Source organism: Hyperolius riggenbachi, chromosome 4, assembly GCF_040937935.1.
Source record: "Hyperolius riggenbachi isolate aHypRig1 chromosome 4, aHypRig1.pri, whole genome shotgun sequence".
Taxonomy (NCBI): domain Eukaryota; kingdom Metazoa; phylum Chordata; class Amphibia; order Anura; family Hyperoliidae; genus Hyperolius; species Hyperolius riggenbachi.
In genome coordinates this window covers 101,272,533-101,297,000 of record NC_090649.1, presented here as the reverse complement: position 1 = coordinate 101,297,000, position 24,468 = coordinate 101,272,533, and the positions used below count along the sequence as shown (strand labels likewise).

Below are 24,468 nucleotides of genomic sequence, written 5' to 3'. Positions count from 1 at the left end.
TTTCTTTTTCTTGCTATTGTTATATTGCAAACCATTGTGTCTAGTGCACACGTTATCTGTTGGAGACAGGTCTGCTGGTCCTAGTAGTGCACTGACCATAACCCCATAATCCTTCACCACCACTTCTGGCATCTAGTATCCACTACTGCCCCTTGTATAAGGCCTCAGTGCAGAATCAGTGTTTTTTTTGGTCACTTAACTGTCATTGAATTACCTCAGCCTGTGTAGGGGCTGGAAAATCGTGATCACCTGCACTCCAACAAATATGCACACAAGCACGGCGGCCACTACACACCACTACACAAAGACTGCCGCCGAGAGGACTAACATTTATGTCCTAGAGGTGTCAACTACTAAAAACAATGATTTGCTCACCTGAAGTTATCACTAAAGCTCTCTGTGGTTGTTTGCGGTGCGTTAAACGTGGTGTTTCATCTGTCAATTTGAACTGGGCATAACACTTACACTACCTCATCGCCGTGTACGCAAGCCGGATGTTTTAAAGCACTTAATTCCACGAACTTAGGAATGTATGGTGATTTCTGCCCTTTAGAGAATAAAACACGACTCTGCGTCAACTATGTAATTTTTGGTGGGACTTTTGCCTTGGATCCCCTTCCGGCATGCCACCATCCAGGTATTAGGCCCCTTGAAACAACTTTTCCACCAAATTTGTGGCCAGAAACGGTCCCAATATGTTTTAAAATTGCCCATTGCCCATTGAAGTCTATGGCGGTTCACCAGATTTGCAGTTTTGCAGAAATTCATGTTTGAGGTTCGCGAACCAAAAATTTCATGTCGCTACATCACTAGTTGTGGCTGGATGGTGTAATGGTTAAGGGCTCTGCATCTGACACAGGAGACCAGGGTTTGAATCTCGGCTCTGCCTGTTCAGTAAGTCAGCACCTATTCAGTAGGAGACCTTAGGCAAGTCTCCCTAACACTGCTACTGCCTATAGAGCGCGTCCTAGTGGCTGCAGCTCTGGCGCTTTGAGTCCACCAGGAGAAAAGCGTGAAATAAAGGTTATTTGTCTTGTCTTGACTAGTTAGGAACACCCCTTCTCCAGCTGATTGGGCAGCTCTGCCTCTCCCCCCACCTCCCTGCTCTGTGCTTAGACACACAGAGATGCAGCATCGTGACCCCAGGGGTTGTGGCAATGTTTGTTTGCTTTTTCCGGTAAATTGGTGATTGCGGGATGTAGGAGTGGCCGGAAGCGGCGGTAATTGGCGCTATCTGATCCGTCCAGCCCCCCGGATCAGGTGGTGTGTGTGTTTTTTTTTTTAAACAAACGTGCACCTCGGGTTAGCATAACACTTTAAACAGTTGCAGAGCAAAGAAAGTAATACTGTATACATGACATTTTGTTAAGATGACATAAAGAACATCTTACATATTATTAGATATGAATGTAGAAATCCTTGGCCCTTGTTCACATCAATTAGCGCAGATGGCTGTGCAATCAGAACACAACGAACTATGAACTACCTCAGCCCGAGTGTAGGGCTGGAAAACCGAGAAACGCAAGGCAACCACTTACTTGCATTTCTCGGAATGCAGCACGTACTATTCTTCTGGATTTGAATAACCGTAAACGTGCTATAAACACAGTACGAATAAAACCCTACCTTGGTACAACCACAATGCATTAGCCTTTGTGTGCACAAGCCCTACAGCATCACAAACCTTTTCACACACCTTTATTTTTCTTTTTATGTCCAGAACTCTGTATTTTCTCTTTACAGTCATCTACGGGAACATAAATGTCGCTAGATGAGCCTATACAATGTGTTTAAATATTAATCTAGTCCCTTTGAGGCTTGTAGACAACTTGTCTACTCCTCTATTGTTAGTCATTCTCTCATCTCCTACACCAGCTCTCTAGTTAGTCATCCTGAGGCGTGATAATTCTCACACAACACAAAACACAACTTCTGCAGTATAGAAAATCTGCTCTCTATATTTGTGGGAGAGTGAAGGCTGGATTTGCTGCTGATAAACAGTTGGTAGAAACTCCCAATATGGAAAGCATTTTAGCAGACATTCATCAATACTATTATTACTTCCCAAAAAAAGGCCACTTACCATTATTGTCCATGCCATGTTAAGTAATGGTTTGCAAACATTGGCCTAAAACTTGACAGCCTTGGCTGGACTACACTGACAACCCCAGCCTCCGGTCTTTGATTTTGTCCCCTTGACCCTTCTTCTCATAAGTCTTCATATCCTCAACTAAAGATTTTGTAATGCTGTACTGACCATTTGTTGCCTCCTGAGCCAAGCATTGTGCCTGTACTTTTGTACACGTGTGTGGAATGCTATGTAAAATTTCCTATGTTGAAATGATCTGTTCTTTCCCCTTTAGGGGAATATTTTATTAGCGGTTTCTGTAAAAATTAGCAAATTCTTCAATTAAAACTTTTTGAAACTAAAAAGTAAGATCCACAACTCCAAAAAATATTCCAAATGTTACCAACCAGTCTTTGGACAAATGTAATTTTCACCTCTTTAAAGACGTGGCCAATGTTTTTTGGCCAAGTGTATTTTTACAATATGCTTCCGCATACCCGAAGCAGGAAGTGACCGCAAGCACGCGTCACTTCCTGCTTGGCTGGTGGCCAGACAAGCCTGTTCCCTGAAGGGCTGATTTAGGTGCCCATCATCATCATCATGGTGGCATGGCTAATGCCATTATACAGTGTGAAACCAGCCTGAGGATTATAAAACCAGGGCTATAAACGACAGTCTCTCTGCAATCAGTGACATCGGGCAAAACTGCAGCTAATAACTAACCAATGCTAATCCTGATTGTACTAACCCCTCAACCTGGCAATACATGTAAGGATCAGTGTCCTCTTAAGACCCTTTTTGCTGAGTGCACCATCCGACTGGTTTCCTTACCATCTAGCTGGCACAATGCCATCCTCCAATGTAACAGCAGGAACTAATGATCTCAGATTCTGTCTATGGTATTACAAAGCAGGGGGGGGGGGGCACTACACGAGGGATTTCATCTTCCTGGGGTGAAAGATCTCTGCAGATGGTGACTGCAGCCATGAGAATAAGAGACGCTTGTTGCTTGGCAGGAAAACTATGGCAAATTTGGATAAGATAAAGAGTAGCGATGTCACCTTACTTACAAAGATTAGGATACAACACAGGACCAACCCCATTAAAACTGTATCTAAAACAGAATCTTTAATAAATATTTGAAATAAGCTGCACAAAATATCGGTTTATCCGTAACGACAACAGGATCAAATAGAATGCTGGATCCTCTCAGCCTTGTGTAAGGTCAAGCTATTAGGATTGATCACTGTACCCTCGATTGATATACTACTATTTACAATAAAACCCCACACCAACCCAACATGTTTCACCCCCTTAATTGGAGGCTTTATTGTGGAAAGGGTTCCCAGTGCTAAGGGTGCAAAGACAGCATACAAAATTACATTTCAATACATATAACAATCAGTCAGAGTGACGTGCCCTTATGCTCCATTAGCAGTTCTGTGTTGTATTTAAAGATCAGGATAGTAAGAGATGTACGCAGTAGTAACATATGGCTGTGAAAATTGGACTATAAATAAGGTAATGCGTAGAAAAATTGATGCTTTTGAATTGTGAATGTGGAGAAAGTTCCCTGAATGGCCAGAAGATCTGACCAGTCAATCCTTAAAGAGAATCTGTACTCTAATATTCTTACAATAAAAAGCATACCATTCTATTCATTATTTTCTCCTGTGCCCCTCTGTGCTGTTTCTGCCACTCTCTGCTGCAATCCTGGCTTGTAATTAACAGTTTTAGGCAGTGTTTACAAACAAACTAACCAGCTTCTAATAGGCTCAGCTAAGCATAGTGTATGAGTCATTCAGAGTATGCAGGGGGCCTGCAGAGGGTGTGTATCGCTTCTACCAATCACAAGCAGCCCTGCACATTCCACACAATCAAGCTTTAGCCCGACAAACAGGACAGAGGAAAGATACATTGATTTATTACAGAGACAGTGCAGTTAGGAAAGACTTTAGTAAGCCAGAGCAGATTAGAACAGGCATAGGAACTTATAGGATAGAAGAACTAAGGCTGAAAAAATTGTTACAGAGTCTCTTTAAAAGAGACTCCGTAACAAAAATTGCATCCTGTTTTTTATCATCCTACAAGTTCCAAAAGCTATTCTAATGTGTTCTTGCTTACTGCAGCACTTTCTGCTATCACAGTCTCTGTAATAAATCAATGTATCTTTCCCCTGTCAGACTTGTCGGCCTGTGTCTGGAAGGCTGCCAAGTTCTTCAGTGTTGTGGTTCTGCTATGAACTCCCCCTTCCAGGCCCCTCTATGCACACTGCCTGTGTATTATTTAGATTAGGGCAGCTTCTCTCTTATCTTTTACAAGCTGGATAAATCGTCCTCCGAGCTGGCTGGGCTTTCACATACTGAGGAAATTCAGACAAGGGCAAAGCTGTTTGCAGGAAGAAAAAAGCAGCCTGAAACTTCAGTGCATGAGAGATGCAGGGGGAAAGAAACACACAATGATCTCTTGAGATTCAAAAGGAAGGGTGTATACAGCCTGCTTGTGTATGAATGTATTTTCTATGTGTGGACATACTGTACATCAACCTACTTCCTGTTTTGGTGGCCATTTTGTTTGTTTATAAACAAACTTTTTAAAACTGTTTTTAACCACTTTTAACCACTTTACCCCCGCGCGTACGGATTTCTCCGCCCCTTTTTCCATCCTTTCACCCCCAGGGACGGAGAAATCCGTACTTTGCGCACTCCCGCCGCTGTCCGCGTTCCCGCTCGTAAACACGCCGCCCGCCGCTAGTAAACACGCCGCCGCCCGCTCGCCCAGAGATCAACGAACGGGAAAATCCATTCCCGTTCGTTGATCTAAGCCCCGCAATGACCTGCTGCCGCTCGGCTGAGCAGCGCGATCATTGTGAAAAAATAACAAAGTCCCAGCCTCTTTCTACTTCCTGCAAGAGTCCGGAAGGACGCTTGCAGGTAGCATGAAACAAATTGGTAATGTTGCCATCTTGTGGCCAAATAGTAAAACTACACCCTAACCATTTTCTACACACAAATAAACTTGTTTTACACAAAAAATTAACTCCTTACCTCCCACACTCCCCAATTTTTTTTTTTTGTAATTTAAAAAAAAATAAAAAATTTACAATAAAAAAAAAAAACATAAATAGTTACCTTAGGGACTGAACTTTTTAAATATTTATGTCAAGAGGGTATAACACTGTTACTTTATAAACTATGGGCTTATAATTAGGGATGGACGCAAAACTGAAAAAAATGCACCTTTATTTCCAACTAAAATATTGGCGGCAAACATTGTGATAGGGACATAATTTAAACGGTTTTATAACCGGGATAAATAGGCATATACATTTAATGGGTTTTAATTACAGTAGCATGCATTATTTAAAAACTATAAAGGGCGAAAACTGAAAAATAATAAATTTTTTCCCACATTTTTTCCTATTTTCCCATTAAAACACATTTAGAATAAAATTATTCTTTGCATAATGTCCCACCTAAAGAAAGCCTAATTGGTGGCGAAAAAAACAAGATATAGTTCATTTCATTGCGATAAGTAATGATAAAATTATAGACGAATGAATGGAAGGAGCGCTGAAAGGTGAAAATTGCTCTGGTGGTCAAGGGGTAAAACCCCTCAGTTGGGAAGTGGTTAATGCGGCGGGGAGCGGCAAAATTGTGACAGAGGGTAATAGGAGATGTCCCCTATCGCACTGGTATGTTTACTTTTGTGCAATTTTAACAATACAGATTCTCTTTAAAGAAATAAGGTCAGAGCATTAACTACAAGGGCTGACACTACTATTAAAACTCAAATACTATGGGCACATAGGCCGGGTCCACACTATAAGCACTTTTGTGAGCGCTTGTGTTTGATTAGCACTTGCTGAGTGCTTCTTAAAAAATCTCTCCCATCCACTTTCATGAAAATCGTGGAAAAAAATCGATGTGACTGCGTATGCCAAAACTTACGTGATCGCGTACACAAAAAACGTATGCGATCGTGGTGATTTTTACCGAGATTTTCATGAAAGTGAATGTAAGCGATTTTTTTAACAAGCACTCAGAAAGTGCTGATCAAACGCAAGCGTTCTCAAAAAACGCTTATAGTGTGGACCCAGCCATAGGATTATATGCAGTTAACTTTTTCTCCTTGGTTTTCTCCTAGGAGATAATTTTCCATCTTTGCTATTAACTTTTTAGCACTTTGCAATGGAACAAGTATCAAAAAGTAGGTGAAAAAGTACTTTCAAAATTATTTTGAGTGTTTGCTTGCTGGTGCAAGCATTTTATTGACAAGTTCGAAAATTTCATCTAGGAGAAAGCGAATTGCATATGGGCCATAATGTGAAGGCCAGATTCTTTGGAGAAATACTTGATGATTGGAAAATTGAGGGCAAATAGAAGACAACAATGACAGAGGCTAAGATGGATAGGCAGCATATGTGAAGCTATGAACATCCCTATGCAATAGCTGAAACAACTAATGGGATAAAAACAATTATATTTATCCTCTTACTCCTAAAAACGACTTTTTTTTTTTTTTTAAAGTAGCCCATGGTTTTCTTTCTATTTAAAAATGTACAAATTAGGTTGAATGTTTTAAGGTCTCTAATCAGTGGGAGCCTATAAGGTGTCCCAGAGTTAGAAAAAAAGTAATTCACTCATGTTTTTTATTGCTCCCTGCCCTCAGAAATTGTATTCTGCCAGGAAAACTTTTATGGCTGTAATCATCTCATCATTGATGTTTACTACATTCCCAACAAAGTACCGACAAAACAGAAGCTGTCATTTACATGCCTAGATATAAACTCTTTCAGGGTGCAAAATAAAACAAGTATAAAAGCCTGGTTATTAATATTTTTGCACTGCACATACACATTTGTATCTCATCATGCCCCATATAGTCTCGGGTACACTTTAAGGCAAAGCATAGTAACTTCAGCTGTACTCAGGTTAAACTTGAATTTTATTCTCTAGTTCAAGAGCAATCTTCAGAAAAAGAATTAAGTAAAGTAAAAGCAATTTTTTTAAGAATGCAAAAAACTGTACTTTGGCTTTTCTGGTTCACATGTGAAAATCTTAGACTTATACAACAAGCAATGCTACAGCAATCAGGCTCTCCCTATGTGTCATACTTCTGTTTGGCCTCAATAACTTAATCCCAGCCAGGCACCCAATCTTGCCCCCAGACAGGATTAGTGGCAAAAGTTCACATTATTATTAAGTCATCCTTTCATTGGTCAACCACATACTATGGATTTAGTTCATGTGCAATTCTGCTGTGCTTCTTTGAACTAATTCAAAGCTTACATGTGAGGTAAATCGATCTGCTCGGCTGCACTGCACTTCGTTTCCAAGCACTATGCCACTAGAATATCTATATGTTTTGTGCATTAACAATCTGATAACCAGGAGAAAAGTCACTGAAGTCATTTGCTGCTTGCCCTTACACTGCACTCGCCTCCATGGTCCTGGGGCATTTCTGGCAGCCGGCTCGGTCTATCATTTACCAAAGGGCACTCAAATCTTTAAAGGAGAACTGTAGTGAGAGGTATATGGAGGCTGCCATATTTATTTCCTTTTAAGCAATACCAGTTGCTTGGCAGCCCTGCTGATCTATGTGGCTGAATCACAGCAGAAACAAGCATGCAGCTAATCTTGTCATATCTGTCAAAATTGTCAGAAGAACCTGATCTGCTGCATGCTTGTTCAGGGTCTATGGCTGAACGTATTACAGGCAGAGGATCAACAGGATAGCCAGGTAACTGGTATTGCTTAAATGGAAATAAATATGGCAGCCTCCATACACCTCTCTCTACAGTTCTCCTTTAAAGAGAACCTGAAGTGAGAGGTAAATAGAGGCTGACATATTGATTTCCTCTTAAACAATGCCAGTTGCACAGCAGTCTTGCTGTTCTTAGTAGTGTCGGAATCACACACCTAAAACCTGCATGTGGCTTATTTTGTCAGAAACATCTGATCTGCTGCATGCTTGTTTAGGGTCTATGGCTAAAGGTATTAGAGGCAAATGATCAGCAGGATAGCCAGGCAACTTGTATTGTTTAAACCTCTCAATTCAGGATCCCTTTTAGGCCTCGTTCACATCAAATGCGGTGCTGTACGTTTTTTCCCACTGCGGATGTGTGCGTTTTTTTAGTGCAGGGCAAAAACAATGCATTGCTATTCGTCTCGTTCACATCTATGCGTTTCCAACGTACGCGTTTTTGAAACGCATAGATGCATGCATATGTGTGCGGAACGCGAACAAACGCATAGCAATGAAAGTCAATGGAAACGCAGATGGCCGCATGACCATGCGTTTTTTTATGCGTATTTGGCGATGCGTTTGGGGATGGACAACGAGAAATGTCCAGGTGTCCAAAAACGCATACTAAATAAAGACGCACACAAACGCATTTAAAAACCGCATACAAACGCGTACAAATGTACGCGTTTTGTCCATGCGTTTTCTGATGCGTTTCCCAAGCACACCAAACGCAGAATATATGAACGAGGCCTTAGGAAAAATGAATGCAAAAAAAAAAAAAAAAGCATTGCCTGTAATGCATGTCATTGTTTACTGACAGTTGCCACAGTTTTCACACCATTTCTGTCTTGCGGCTAACAAAGTCCATGTGCCTTGTATCCAGGGTGAGATTTAGTCTTTTGGACCAAAACAGTGTGGAAAAAGTTGGCTGATCGTTATTCTCCTGGCTGAGATGGTAACAGGTCTTCAGGTTGGGGAAGAGAGTCTGTACAGACATAACAGGTAGTCCCCAGTTAGCAAACGAGATAGGGACTGTAGGTTTGTTCTTAACCTGAACCCGCCCATAAGACAAAACGCTATACTCTGTCCCCTGTACCTCCCCTGTTTTTGAACAGAATCAAATTTCACGTTTCTGGCCTTTTCCCAGGACCAAATTTGTCATAAGGCACTGTAGGCATGTGCCTACAGGCATCTGGTGATGGAAAGGCGGCTCATTCCCCTCCTCGAGTGCATCACTCCTTCCCATACCAAGTGGAGCATAAATGAGAGGTTACTCAACCAGCGCTCAGCATTCCATTGACAAAATCTCCCTTCAGCTGAGGGCACCTCTAGCTATTTAGTATTAGGTAGCCAGAGGTACACTCAGTATTAGAGGACATCTGTGGCTACCGACCACCGGGCAGGGGAACTAAGGGAGGAGTGATAACGGGGCCAGCCAGCAGATTTGTGCTGTTCAGTGGGGGTTTGTACGTTCATGGAGGGTAACGTGTAGGGGCCAGAACATCTGTGCCTACAGGCTTCTGTGATGTAAATCCAGGCCTGGCTTTTCCTTTTGGTGGGTCGTTTGTAAGTTGAGTGTTCTTAAGTTGGGGTCTACCTGTAATAATTTTCTAATTGACCAAAGAATGGCCACGCAGAACAATCAATTATTGTTCATACCACACTGTAAATCTTAAACAGGATAAATTCAAATATATTCAGTGGTGGGCATACATTTGAAAACACCAATTACTTGAACACTGTGATTCCAGCGCAGGAGACTTGGGCGCAGCCGGCGCCACCATAGGCCATAATAGGAATTCCGGCTATAGCAGCGCACAGGGAGTAACTTCAGCACCGTCAGAAGACTGAGCTGAAGTTACTTTTAAAACACAATAATTCGGCTTCCATCAATTGCTGGAAGCCAAATTACTTCATTCCCCACCATCCACGGCTGCCTGGAGGGGGAATAGTATTTAAAATGGCCGGGAACTTGTGCAGCAGCAGGATCAGCCATATACCGGCTGTATCCTGCACCCAAGTCTCCTGCGGCGATATCTCTCGTACGCCCAATTACTCATTACAAATACAGTACAATTACAAATTGTGATTTAGGAATACATAATGTCAGTTGAGAAAAGTCTGTGATTTTATTTTATTCAAAGCAGTTTACATCTAGCATGTGTTTATTTTCATCTCGATGTCATGACACTATCAAGATCCATCAAAGAAATCCCAGAACCAGCTGACAAGTACTTAGAGAAGCTAGTTTGTTTAAGAGAAGACTGACTGTACCGGGAATGGAGACATATGTAGATGAGGGCATGCATAAGAATGTGTTCACTTCAAAAGTGCAGAGACGGCTCTGAGGAGTAGGGCTCAAGGGTCACCTAGCAGCCCAGATACCTCTGTAACGGCAGCAAAGCGGGGTTAATTGGGTGGCTTGGACTAAGAGGTTCTGGAGTACAGAATGGACTGATGAATGTAAGTTGGAATTTTTTTCTTCTAAAAAAAAAAAAAAAAAAAATAGAGTTATGTACAGTATCAACTGAGTAAGATGTTGAATTCTCAGCAATTAAAGTGTAATTTGTACAATAAATCCTTACCAGACCATCAGGGGCCTATCTAGGGGCATCTGGGGCACCTCAGTAAAGTTACTGATGTTGCTCACTCCCCCCCCCCCCCCCCCCGGTCAAGATGGTGATGCAAACGTAGCCCCACCTTATCTAATACAAAAAGTGTGATTATCATCTGTTCCCATAGCAAGTGGAGTGGTGTCCGCAAACTAAAGGCACCATCAAATTTGGACACCAGAAAAATTGTTGAGACTCTAATTACAGCAGTGATTTTCAACAGCAAATATGGGTAAATGTTACTGATATTTTACTACAGCAACACCTAACCCTACTCTCACATAGAATTCTTTCCCCTAACGCCCAACCTTAAACGTCACCCCCCCCCCCCCCCCACCCGGTTCAAACATCCTGATGCCTAACCCTAACCCCCCCCCCCCCCCCCCAGCAAACCCTCTCCCTGATTTCTAGAAATAACCACCCCTTCGTTCCCACCCGTCCCTGCCACAAGAAAGGGTAACTACCAGGTGCCCATAGATATATCAGTTTCAGAAGGAAATATGGATGCCACAGACAGCTGATAAATAAGGGGCGCCACCTACTTTGGAAACTGTGCCTGCTATTTGTAGCCGCAGCATCCATAGTGGTGGGCCCTGGCCTTCAACACCCACATTTTCTTCTGAAACTATTTCTCAGGACGCTTTTTGCCTAAGCTGGCGAGATTTCATGCTTTGGTGCAGTCTCTATCCACCAGCCACCAAAGTAAAAATAAGCACAAAAAACATCTCTTCCCCCTATAGAAGAGCTGCACCTGCCTGTCCCACAGCAAGTGATGCCCATGTAACTCATCTTTCCCTCCAAACTAATGTGGTCAGCATTACTCTTCTGTCCCCATAACACGTATAATCACCATAGCACACCACCCTACCCCAACCATCAATTAACAAGTGTGACCACCTGGCTCCAGCCAGCTAAAAAACAAAGTGCTGTGCCGCTGCCCCATCATCCCACTCCACCATATGCAGAACTGCACAGTGGAGCAAAGTCCATCAGCTGCAGATGTCTTACTGCAGTCACCTGCTGACACCCACCTCCGTATGGCTCCAGCACCATGTGACACCGCAGTAGAGAGGGTCAATGAGAAGCAAATAATTCAGAGCTGATGCAGCATTATGCAAAGTTGGTATGCAAATATGTACAGTTTGAAAATGGACCAAACAAATTCCACCTTGAAGGAATTCAATTCATGAGCATAGCAATCACTCCTGTGACGCCTACCATTGCAGTGCAGACCAGAGGCTTTGGGGCCCCTCCTCCTCCAGCTCCCAAATGCAAGTGTAGCCATTTAGCAAAAAAAAAAAAAAAACCTTCCCGTTTCCTCACGTAAACCGTCCCGTAATTTTTTTCCTGCTTCCAGATGCTGCTTCACAGCAGAACACTCTCTGCTGCCATTCTCTGGCTCCCAATCACATGACCCTCATGTGGTTTGGGAACCATAGGAGGGAACCAAGCAGGCCCAATGCTATCATTTTTGCAGGGGGGGGGGGGGGGGGGGTTCCTATTAAGTCTAGTTACGCCACTGATTCAATTGGTCCATTTTGAAGCTGCATACATTTGCACATAGGATTTACATAACCCTGCATCAACTTGGAATTGTTTGTATTACAGTGTCCATCCCTACATAGCAATAGCTGTAACCTGTACAGGGCTGTGTGTCAGGGGGCAGTTGTAGAGTGCAGTAAAGAAAGTGCTTGAGCAAGCTATTGAATCTGCTCTGCTACTTTAGAGATGAGGGGGGAATGGACGCAAGCTACTAGGAAAGCCCTGTGACGGGCAGACCCGGTTCTCTCATAAAGCAAGGTGAAACACTTGCATCAGGCGTAGAGATTACAGGGGCAGCATGTTTGTACTGTGCTTACACTAACAGCATGCAGTCAGAATAGGAGGAGAAGCGAGAGGAGAGCAAGGTGAAGAGGTCATGATTGGGGAAAAGCAGCTTGTTGTGCTGTGTGAGGAGTCTGGCCACCATCGCATAATCACACTGAGGAAGCTCACGTGTTAGTGGGCGTAACGGATGTGGGTGGGGCTTGGATGATGTTAGGCTAAAGGAGAAGCCTGGAACGTATGCATACCCAATACCCAAGCAGAGAGCCTGGCGGCGGTAAGCGAGCCAATCCACAGGTACCTTTAAGCCGCGGGACGCAGCGGCGATCTGCATGGATTCTTGGCAGTATTAAGGTAACAACTCCTATGATGCCTGCTGATGCGGAAGTACGGTAATCAAGAAAGCATATGGACTATGCCAGAATAAGTGTAAACCGTAGAAGGGAGCACGCTGTTGAAGCCAAAGGTTGTAAGAGAAGCAGTATGCACCTGCAATGCAGAGACCGGATGCAAGCTGGGTAAAGCAAGTTTAGGGACGCTTTGTTAGCTTTTGAAGTCCCACAAAGACTATTGCTTACAGCACTGGAGGTGCATTTATTAGTCGCTTGTACACACGTGCACTTTACTAGGATCGGTCGATCCAGTTTGGAGAGTGTATGTGAGGAGAGTGTTGGTATGCTTGATTCCAGGAGTACTCCTCAGGTTTGATGCCCACGTCTTGCTTTTTAGGGATTCCATTTTTAGGGGATTGAAGGTTACGCTATTTTTCTACCAATAAACTATTTTGGCATACAGTTTTTGAGTGGCGGTTGTTTGTATTGCGACTAGTCTTCAGATTTTAAACCAGTCTTCCTCCGTGAGATGCCCTCGGGGCAGTGTTGCCAACTTAGCCCTTTAATTACTGACATCTAAGTTATACAGGTTCTGGGGCTATTTGCACATAATCAGTGCCTTAACTGCATCTACCTAGCCACAAAACCTGTATAATTCATGTGTGTCAGTAATTAAAGGGATGAGTTGGCAACGCTGCCTCGGGGTGAACTCTGCCTTAAGGGACCTGTGCACCAGTTTTGAAGAATTTTTAGTGAGTGAGGAGGGGGAGGCAGGAAAGCAGCGTTTCATTTGACTTGCACAGAAGGGGGGAAGTGGAACTGCTGTCCTGACCAAGGAGGAATGGAGGACGGCCGACTTGCTGAGGGTGAGCAGTTTGTTTCTCACAGACTCGAGTCAGACAGCCAGAGTGTTATTGTGTTGAGCTGCAGCATGTCATGTCTCAAGTTGTTGCATATGTTCTCTTGTCGGGTGCTTTGAGATCATTCCCAAACAGGGAGGCGCATCCTCAGAAGTTTGCCTCAGGGAGCAAAAAGTCTCGAACCGGCCCTGGTGACAGGTGCTTGTGTATTTGTGGGGACAAAAAGCAGGTCCCTCTGGCTCAAGCATTTGTGTGAGCTATTACTACAGATCATCTTTATGCTTTTGTCTATATTTACAGGTTGCATTACCCTGACATACCAGTGATTGCTTTGGTGCAGTGCATGTGTTAGACTGCAATAGCGTTCAGTACTGTGGACATCTGTTGTGAAGATGAAAGTGATTATTCAATGTAATGGTTTAGCTTCTCCAGCATCTTTCCTGAGTGACAAATGAGTCATTGCAGCAAAACTAGAGGAAAACTTTCAGCTCTTCTGCAGCATGGTGAACCAACGTCAATATCAAAAGAGAGCTCAGGTAGGGCCTTTATGCTGAATCGTATACTGTTGCTATGGTTTCCAACAGGTTTACACTACTGCAAAAGAAAAAAATATAAAACGCAAAAGTTGTTTAGGCCCTTTCAGACATGTAGCATTGCAGTACTCTCTCCCGCTCGTCGCAGTGGCCATTAGTCTCTATGAGACAGGCCAAAGTACCCGCAGCGAGTCGCAAAAGAAGAGCCCTGGGTGCACGCCCTGCAGCTTCTGTGTCGCCCTGCGATTCCTTGAAGTCCAGTGATCATTTTTACTTTTATTTTTTTTTTGGTCCCACTGCGGCTATAATGCGCAGTGCATACTTCCTAGGCCGTAGTGGTGCCATTGTCCAGCAAACCCTGGATGATTGCACCGCTATAGTGTGCAACCAGCCTTAAAGGCCACGTCCAGGAAGAATAAAAAATCCACTTACTTGGGACTTCCTCCAGCCCCTTGCAGCCGTCCTATGCCCTCACCACAGCTCTGCTCCCGGCCAGTGGCCCTAGGTCCTTTCTGGGACAAGAGGCCTACTTGCGCTCCAACGTGTGGCTCACATAGTCGCGCTGACGTCAGCCGGACTGTACTGTGCAGGCGCTGAACTACTGCAATCCGGATGACGTTAGTGTGACTCCATGAGCCGCACTCTGGAGCGCAAGTAGATGCCGACCTGGCGAGGTCGGCATCTGCACCGGAGGGAACCAGGAGCCACCGAAGCTGCAGCGAGGGCACAGGACAGCTGCCATGGGCTGGAGGAAGCCCCAGGTAAGTCATTTTTTTTCTTTTTAGACTGGATCTTCCCTTTAAAGTGATCCTGAACACAAATCAAAAATGCCATACTGAACCTACCTGAGGCTTCCTCCAGCCTCCCATAGTCCATGAGGTCACTCAGAGTTCTCTAGGCTCATTCTCCCACTGGTGGCTCTGTTAACTGCGCAACGTGGCCAAGAGTTGTGCGCAACTTAACATGCGTGGCCTGTCCGTGCGACTGTCTCACTTGCCTGACACTGTGAGCATTCTGTGCATGCTTGGTTCTCGAAAGAATAAACTGCACATGCGCAGAACGCTTGCGGCAAGGGGCGTACGAGCGAGATGGGCGGCGGATGCGCATGACTCCCAGCCAAGTCGCGCAGCTGATGGAGCCACCAGCAGGAGAAAGGAGGGAGCCCAAAGGACACCGAGGGACCTCACAGACTACAGGGGGCTGGAGGAAGTCCCAGGTATGTTCACTATGGCATTTTTTTTTACTAGTGTTCAGGTTCCCTTTAAAGAACCCGTGGAACCTAAAACATCAAACACCTTCTATACACATGAGCTGGGTTTCTAATGTTTCTCCTTTATTTCCATTATTTTATTGCCTCTCAGTCGGGATCAGATATTCCAGATAAATTGGCTGCACCTAAGCTAGGCAGCAACAGGAACTGACTGTCAATGGATATGTCTTTCATATCCAAAAAGTGCAATGTGACATCTCCCATAAACCTGACGTATATCATAAAATACGGCTGTTGAACGGGCACTCAGAGGTCATCACATAGGAGAGGGAAACAGGCCAGCTGAGAGATTTACAGCCATTGCAGCTCAACCTTATAAAATACTACCTGTGTGATCAAATCAGTCTGTACACCATATGCAGCAGTGCAGTGGGTCCTGCCTGTTTCACTGACAGCTTCCCATTCTTGTATTTCTGCTCTCTACATTACCCAGCTGCTGTTTATCTCTCAGCATCACTCATATGATCGGACTGATTATTTATATGCACATCAGCTTGGTAGCTCCTTTACAAAGCTTATTTCCTCAAAGGACAACTAAAGCGAGAGGAATATGGAAGCTGCCATATTTTATTCCTTTTAAGAAATACCAGTTGCCTGGCTAGCCTGCTGATCCTTTGCCTCTAATACTTTTAGCCATAGACCTTGAACAAGCACGCAGCAGATCAGGTGTTTCTGACATTATTGTCAGATCTGACAAGACCAGCTGCATGCTTGTATCAGGTGTGTGATTTAAACACTACTGCAGCCAAATAGATCAGTAGGGCTGCCAGGAAACTGGTACTGTTTAGAAAAAAATAAATACGGAAGCCTCCATATTCTCCTCACTGCAGTTGTCCTTTAAGGTGCACATATACTTATTGCTTTTCCATTCAATTCCCTGCAGATCTGATCAATTTACAGGGAATGATTCCCTTAAAGGACAACTGAAATGAGAGGGATTTGGAGGCTGCCATATTTATTTCCTTTTAACTACTTTGGTACCGAGCTGATTTAAATCTACACCCTGTTTTGGCGGTTACCTGGCTGGCAGAGCGTAGATTTATATCAGTCGCCACTGCGCGCATCCGTCGTTTCCGCCGCTCCCGCCAATCTGCCGATTTCATTGGCTCCTGACACTGTCTATCAACGTAAGCCACTCCCACTGGCTTACATTGATAGGCAGGGTCAGGAGCCAATGAAAGCGGCTCCTGGCCGGCTCACAGGAACTCTGCCGTCAGAGTGGGTGGCCCAGGTTCCCGACGTGTGGCGGTGAAGACAATTGCAGTGGGTATGTGCGGTGATTCGTCGTTTTCTGTTGGGATTCCGCCATTTCGGTACCAGCGGTCTCTGGCCCTTCAGGGGGCAGAGACCGCTGGTACTTAAGTGGTTAAGCAATACCAGTTGCCTGGCCAATCTGCTCATCCTCTGCTTCTGATAATTTTAGCAATAGATCCTGAACAAGCATGCAGCAGATCAGACAAGAATAGCTGCATGCTTGTTTCTGGTGTACTTTAGACCCCAACCCTGTCCCCAAGGCCCACCAACACTACATGTTTTGCAGAAAACCACAAACATGCACAGGTGAGGCAATAAGTGTCTCAGTAGAGCTGATTAACGACCTCTGAGTATTTCCACAAATCATGCACTGTTGGTAGGCCTTGAGGACAGGGTTGGGGAACACTGCTTTAGACAGTTCAACAGCCGAATAGATCAGCAGAACTGCCAGGAAACTGGTATTGTTCAACAGGTAACAAATATGTTAGATCCATAGTCTTCTCCTTTTAGTTGCCCTTTAAATGTCCAATTGATCGACTTTTGTTTTTTTGACAAAAAATGTATCTAAAGTATCAATCGGACAGTACAGAAGATCTAGATTGATTGGGGGAGGGGCAAGGGCGACAATAAATCGATTTCCCATAATGTTGTCGTATCGAACAGTGCAACGCTGTGGTTTGGTTCAATAGATTTCCTGCTGGAATTTATTGAAAATCAATGTGCAGAGTGTGATAGGAATCAATTACATCTTAAATCAAACCCTTTCGGTGAGGAAATTAATCATTTTGCCACATTGGGTGGCGGTTAGTGTCCGGCCAGCTTCACATTCTGTTTTCAGATCAGAGCAGATATGTAGATCTCAGATATGCAAGAAATGTTGAGATCATGCAAAGTGTCAGAGTGAAAATTCATTTTGGACATCAAGGTGGAAGAGCCCAAGTTCCTAAACATCACGTATTGATACAATATAAATATATTAAGTTTTATTAATAAAAGGAAACATTTTATTGATGGTGCTGGCTTCACCATAAACTACAAGGACCTGTAGTGTTGAATAGTGTTACTCATGTACAACTCATGGAGAACCATGTGATCAGTTGGGTCAGGTGATAGATATTTAAGTCTCTGATTTGCTAGCCATGGTCATGTGCTAAAACAGGATGTGATCACAGCAAATCAAAGCTTAGCAAATCTATTTGCTGATCAAACAAATCACATGCTGCTTCAGGACTTCTCCTAGACATGACCACCCCTAGGGCTGACAAGTCAAGCCATGGGACAACCCTCCTTGAGGGCTCGTTCCCACTGTTGCGACGCGATTTCGGCCGCATTCCGACGCTTGTAAAAACGCATGCGGATGCGTTTCCACATGCGTTTTTACCCGCGATTTCGCCTGCGATTTCGCATGGCAGGGTGCCATGCGAAATTAACCATGACACTGCCAGGGCTAAATAAAATTGAAAAAGGTGCGAAATCGCACGCGAAATCGCGGGTAAAAACGCATGTAACAAACGCATGCGTTTTTACTATTAAATACATTAGCGGCGATTCGCACGGATTCCCGACGCAGGCGAAATCGTTGGCTCTTTTGTGCGTTTTTTTCACGCTGAAAAAAACGCACCTCAACAACGCTACAGTGGAAACAGGCCCATCCACTTGTATTACATGTGCGGATCTGCATGCGTTGGACGCATGCAGATTCGCGATAGTGGAAACGAGCCCTTAGAAGTATTTCCCAAATCCTTTTCCCAATTACAGGTGAAATTTGAAAAATTATATTATACAAAAGTCTAAATTTCAGTCATTCAACTTAAAAGGTGAAACGAATATATGCAACAGACTCATTACATACAACGAGAGATATTTCAAGCCTTTGTTATAATTTTGATGATTATGGCTTACAACTTAAGAAAACCTCACAATCCAAATCTCAGACCATTAGAATATTGTGAAAATGGTCAATATTCTAGGCTCAAAGTCTCAGACTCTAATCAACTAATTAATAAAAAGCACCTGCAAAGGGTTCTTATTTCATATATTAGTTTTACCTTTTAAAGCCTACCTAAACCAAAAAGTACATTTTGCAGCAAACACCTCTCCAAGTAGCCTACCTTTCGTTCTCCCTATTGCATGGATGTTTGCCGCTCCTCTGTGATTGCATCTTTTGTGCGGCATTAGTTTCCTTTTCAAAGCGTCATCAAACATGGCAACTGCACCGCTTCGTCTTCCTGCGCATAGCGCATGACAAAGCGGGAATCTCCTTCTCTGCGCTCATGTACTGTTCAACTTCAGTGCGTGTTGATGTCGGTCGCGTGGCCTTGCAGGGGAACTGTCACCGCTTGTTGGTAACAGGAGCGAGCTCGTACACGTGGAGCAAGAGGTGCCGTGCGCACTAAAAGAAGCTGCGCGTGTACCTCATTAGAGGAGAGAGGGAGTGGTACTAAGACCAGGAAGGTCTTGCTGAACGTCACTTACTGACTCATTGACTGGCCAGTCGATGGGGAACCCGAGGGGGAACCAAGGAGGCAATTGCAGAGGACTGGGAACAAATATAAAACTGCAGACACTGTGGTAAGTGCCTGCTTTACCTCATAAATCTATACATATCAATTTAATCCAATAATTACATTGGTTTCGAATTACTGAAGTAAATGGACTTTTGCATGGTATTCTTATTTTTCGAGTTTCACCTGTATATGGAATCCTCATACATCCCAAATTACTTTTTATACCAACTCATGTTGGTGGTTTCGTATAAGTTCCTATTTACTATGTGAACATTAGGCACAACATGGACTTTGCAGATTCATTATTTGCAATAACAAATAAATTGCACTTAGATAAGATAAACACCCAAAGAAGATCCATTTTTTACTTCAGCAGAATTTTGGGACGCGGCTTCCTTTTTAGTGCTTAGCGACTTTGCTGTCATTTTTCTCTGGCTAATGAAGAAAGCACAATGTCAACCATGCTGGGACTTCCTGAAAATGTACTACTTTGTCTTTTCTGTCTCTCCAAACATAAATTATTAGTAGAAGTTGTCTAACAAGACTTATTTATATTGCATTAACAGCAGTAAGCAGCCAAAAACAAAAAAAACAGAAACTATGAAAGGAAAATTAAATTTAATTTTTTTAAAAGTAGAAAAGTAGTATTACTTTAACCTCCTGAGCGTTACACCGCTCAGAAGGTTTTGCAGCTTAGAGTCCCCAGGAATAATATAATAGATTGAATGCCTCTACAAGGTTTAGCTAGCACTAGCACCCTACGATTTCTTTCGATCCCCTCCGATTATACTTTACCCAGCCTCTACCCAGCAATTGGCACAGCCTCCCCACACAGCTCCGGTCTTCTCTATGGGGAGGATCGTACATGATGTCGTGACTTCAACGACGTAATGCGCAGACCCGATCCTCCCCATAGAGAGACCGGAGCTGTGCGGGGAGACTGCACTGAACGCTGGAGCCAGGCTGGGTCATGTATTAAGTGGCTGGATCGGGGGATCAGCAGTGATCGGAGGGTGCCGGCTTCTTATACTAGCTATGCTAGTGCTAGCTAAACCTTGTGGGGGCATTCAATCTATTAGAATCTTCCTGGGGGACTAGTAATTCTAGCGAATTCAGGTTAAAAAAGAGGGAATTTACTCCCAAAACTAAAATTTCAGCAACTTCTATTAGTAACATAAAAGAATATTTAAAAGCATTCCCTGTGTGTAAAATGGTTTATCATCACTGCAGAGAGCAGTAGTGGCTTGCATAGCTTGTGTAAGACTCTCCCTGTGCCTTTACTTTGCCTTTCTACTTTTCTGCTACAGCGACTAATTGGTTGCCAAGGCGACGTGTCTTTTCAGCAGGAGGAAGGGGGCGGAGTGAAGTTACATGTAGAGAGCTTCGTCCGGCAATGATTATATTTACCAATTTACCAATGGACCAAAGACAAGCAAGCTTCTCCTGCTCTCTGCAGTGAAAATTTAGCAATGGTGTAAGTAAAGGTGGCCACACACAATACAAAAAATGATCCGATTTTACGGCAATTCGATAAATATGATTGGATATCCCAGCCCAAAAAAAAAAATCAAGTTTTTTTTTTCATTCGACTGAAAAATCCAATCAGATTTCCATTTTTTTTTTTATTTTTATTGATCTGGAATGCTGAAAATTTTTCTTCAATTTTTCTAAAGATTGTATGGTGTGCGTTAGATTGTCAGTTTATTAATATACACACCCTAGCAATTTTCTCAGTTTCCAACCAATCATTTTTGTCATAACTGAGGAAAAATTGTATGTGGTACATTGTAACATTTCAAAATTATGACCAATCAGTCAGAAAAAGTGAATGCAATTCTTATAGTGAACAGATATGTAAACATTGTATGGTGTGTGTCCACCTTTATAGTAGTTACTGAAATTTTAATTTTGGTTGTATAATCTTAATGACATGCTGACTTATAAAATGTCCTGCTAGAGCCTCTTAATGGCTCCAGGACGTTTTTATAAGTCAGAAAGTGCTGCTGCCGGAATGCGTGAGCGCTCCGACGGGTGCACGTGCCTCGCTCGCGCACAAGCATTCCCGTGAACGTCAAAATAGTGAAAAGGAAACCACCAAAGAAAAAAATACACCTTTATTTCCAAATAATATATTGTCACCATACTTTGTACTAGGGACATAATTAACCACTTCGCATCCCTGGTGTTTTCCCCCTAAAAATTCTGAGCAGTTTTACTTTATCACTTATCACACATAAATGATCTATACCTTGTTTTTTTGGACACCAATTAGGGTTTCTTTGGGTGGTACTTGTTGCTAAGAATTATTTATTTTGTATGCATTGTAAAGGGAATAAAGAGAAAAAAAAATGAAAAAAGTCGTTATTTTCCAGTTTTCAGACCTTACAGTTTGAAAATAAAGTGTTACCGTAGATAAAACCCACGCATTGTATTTGCCTATGTGTCCTGTTTATTTCAACATTCAAATTATGTTCCTAGTACAATGTATGGCGGCAATATATTATTTGTAAATAAAGGTGTATTCGCATTGTACTTTATCAGTAATTACAAGCCGTATTTGACAAAATAACAGTAATTTACCCTCATGGTATACATATTCAAAAAGCTAAACGCATTTATTAGCTCCCACCCCGTAGTTAGCCAGATGTGCCCCTTTATTCCCCTCCGCCATACCCCCCCCCTCCACCCATATATAACTAGGTGTGCTACTTTATTACCTCTGCCCCCCCACAGATAGCCAAGTGTGCCCCTTTATCGCCCCCCTCCAGGTATAAAAAGCCAGATGTGCCCTTTATTAGCCCCTCCCCATATAAAAAGCCCAGATGTGTCCCTTTATTAGCCAGATTCACCCCTTTGTCCTCCCAACCCATTGATAGTCAAGTGTGCCCCTCACTTCTTCCCCCCCCCAACAGATATCAAAAACACACCTGAATTAGACTACAAAAACATATGATATACCCTAATAGAAAAGTAGTTAAAAATTAACTTGTATTATGAATTCATTAAAAAGTAACCAAATTGCTGATCATGTATTAAATGCGATTAAGTTGACTGGAGGAAAAGTTGGGGGTCAAAAGGACTATCCTCCTAGTTCACTGTAGTATTACTAAAACCCTACACCAAATTCAACATGTTTCATTTCCTCAATTGGAAACTTCGTCAGGAAAAGTGCGTACCCTAGTGATAGAGTGACAAAGTGCTCAACATAGTAAATACACAGTACAATTCACATATTAACAACTGATTAGCAACTAACAGAGTACTGGCCGCTACAGCAGCCGGCAGGCAGGCAGGTGGAAATAGCTGAGCCTGATCAGGTCCACTCTTCTGTGCAGGCGTGAGTCTTCTGCGCAGTAGAGTGGACCTGATCGAGTTTGGCTATTTCCACCTGAGCCCAAGTGGAACGTTTCCTGTGCTGGATCGTGGTAAGTACATATTTACCTCTCCGCTGTTCGGGAGCTGTCAGCGCTAAAACCAAGGGAGAGAGGAGGACGGGGAAGCCTCATTAGGATCCAGAGGCTTCCCCCTCCCGAGGTAAGTATCCCCCAGGCGATGGTTTTAATTTTCCAGATCAGAGCCTCTTTAAGACTTTGGCAACTTGCATCTTAGTGCATTTTCAGACCTGCCTAATAAAAATGAGGACAGGATGCCTGTTCTTCCTGTAGCAATCTTTTCATGTATCAGGCCTTTAGAGATTTATTCTAGTGATTTGTAGATTAAAATCATTCAGTACTAAGCACTCTGTTTTGTTTGACTGGCGTGCTCCATCATCTCCTGGATTAGGAAATGAGGAAAGATATTTATTATGCCACTTCCTTCCTAAAACACCTCTTCAAGTAATGAATCACTTGTTACCTAATTCTTTATAACAAACTAGAACAGAAATTTCCTCCATAGGTACTGCGCTGTTTCTGCTAAGTTAATGGGCTAGTCTGCAAATGGTAGATTGGCCACACAGTAAGTGCTTACCAGGCCACCACCTATCTACCACGTTTATTATTCTTAATCATTCTGTAATGCTGTTATTTTTTGTAACATTTTAACCACTTTGCATCCAGACCTTGTTTACCACTTATAGACCAGAGCAGTTTTTCACATTTTAGCTATGTCCCTATTTAATCAGCAATAATTGTTTTTTTTTTTTTTCAAGGTAAACTAGACTTTCATTGTATAGCATTTTTTCCTTGAACAATTTTGTTTTCTATGCATTTTAATGTTAAAAAAAGAGGGAAAAAAATAGAAAAAACATTATTTCTCAATTTTACCAATTCCAGGTTAAAAATAAAAAGGGCTACAGTAGATAAAAAAACACACATTTTGTTTAGCTTTTTCTACTGTTGATCACAAAACTTAGATTATGTCCCTGTCACAATTTATGTTGAAGAGATTTGATTTTAAAATAATGCTATAGGGTGCATTTTTCACTATGATTTGAGAAATAAAAGTATTTTTAATAGTAAAAATCAATTTTATTGGTTCAGGGAACATATATTCCCTTTCACCTATTAGCGCTGCCTCAGATGGTGCCAGAGGTGTGCACAGGAGCAAGCCCAATTGTGCACAACAGGGCTTCTGCTGCAAGACGTATACCTACGTCCTCGTGGCTTAGATGAAGTCACAGAAGACGTAGATATACTGTAGTGGTGGATAAAGTGGATAATGTCCGTCCCATGATGTAATTCTCAAACTAGGGCCAACTAAGGGCTGCGCTCGTAAACCTACCAGTATATTTTTGGTGTATGGGAGAAAACCAAACTACCCATCCAGACATGAAAGGAGCACTACAAACTTCACAAGCATAAATATTACTCTTTTACACATGCAGAGACCTTCCAGCATACTGGAAAATCATTGCTGTCTGTCCGATAAATTGAATATTTTTTTTTCACACCAAGGTGCTAGAAAAGTATCCCCTCTGGATAAAGCAGAGATGGACCGTTCCACATTTTTCTCTCAGCTTGCTTCCTGTCAGTGTATCACTTGACTCTCCAGCCGGCCAGGGGATTTTTTTCTTTTTTTTAATGTAATGCACTGCAGCAGGAAAGCACTCTTGTGGAAAGACAAGAGCAACCTGGATGGCTAATTCTCTCTGACTGATTTATAATTTGCGAAAGATGATGTGACCTTTAAAACCCGCCAGGCTGTTCTTGCTGCCGCTGTTTTCTCCTGAAAATGCTGCTGATGCTGTTCACAGGATTTCCACTGAGTGCTTTCTTGCTCTAATTTATCTTCCTGCAAAGGATTTTAGTGCCTGCTGTCTCTCTCTGTCTTGCTGTGCCTAGCCTATGCATATAAGCAGAAGAACACAGTTTCATCTTTCTTCCGCCTTTAACAGCCTCGGCTACGGCACACGTCTCAGGGAGGAAAGCACTGCTGATGTGCCGGCTTGTTTTATGGGGCTGCTTATTGCCGGATATAGACGTGATGTTCCCCTAAGTCTATATAGGTCACCAAAAATTA

The 24,468-nt window shown here is 42.9% G+C and overlaps 1 protein-coding gene across 1 annotated transcript in view; it reads right to left on the bottom strand.

Annotated features, from left to right (window-relative positions):
* The window catches only part of EIPR1 (EARP complex and GARP complex interacting protein 1), a 316,345-nt gene that overhangs the window by 102,922 nt on the left and 188,955 nt on the right, over window positions 1-24,468 (bottom strand). The gene's annotated exons all lie outside the window — the stretch shown is intronic.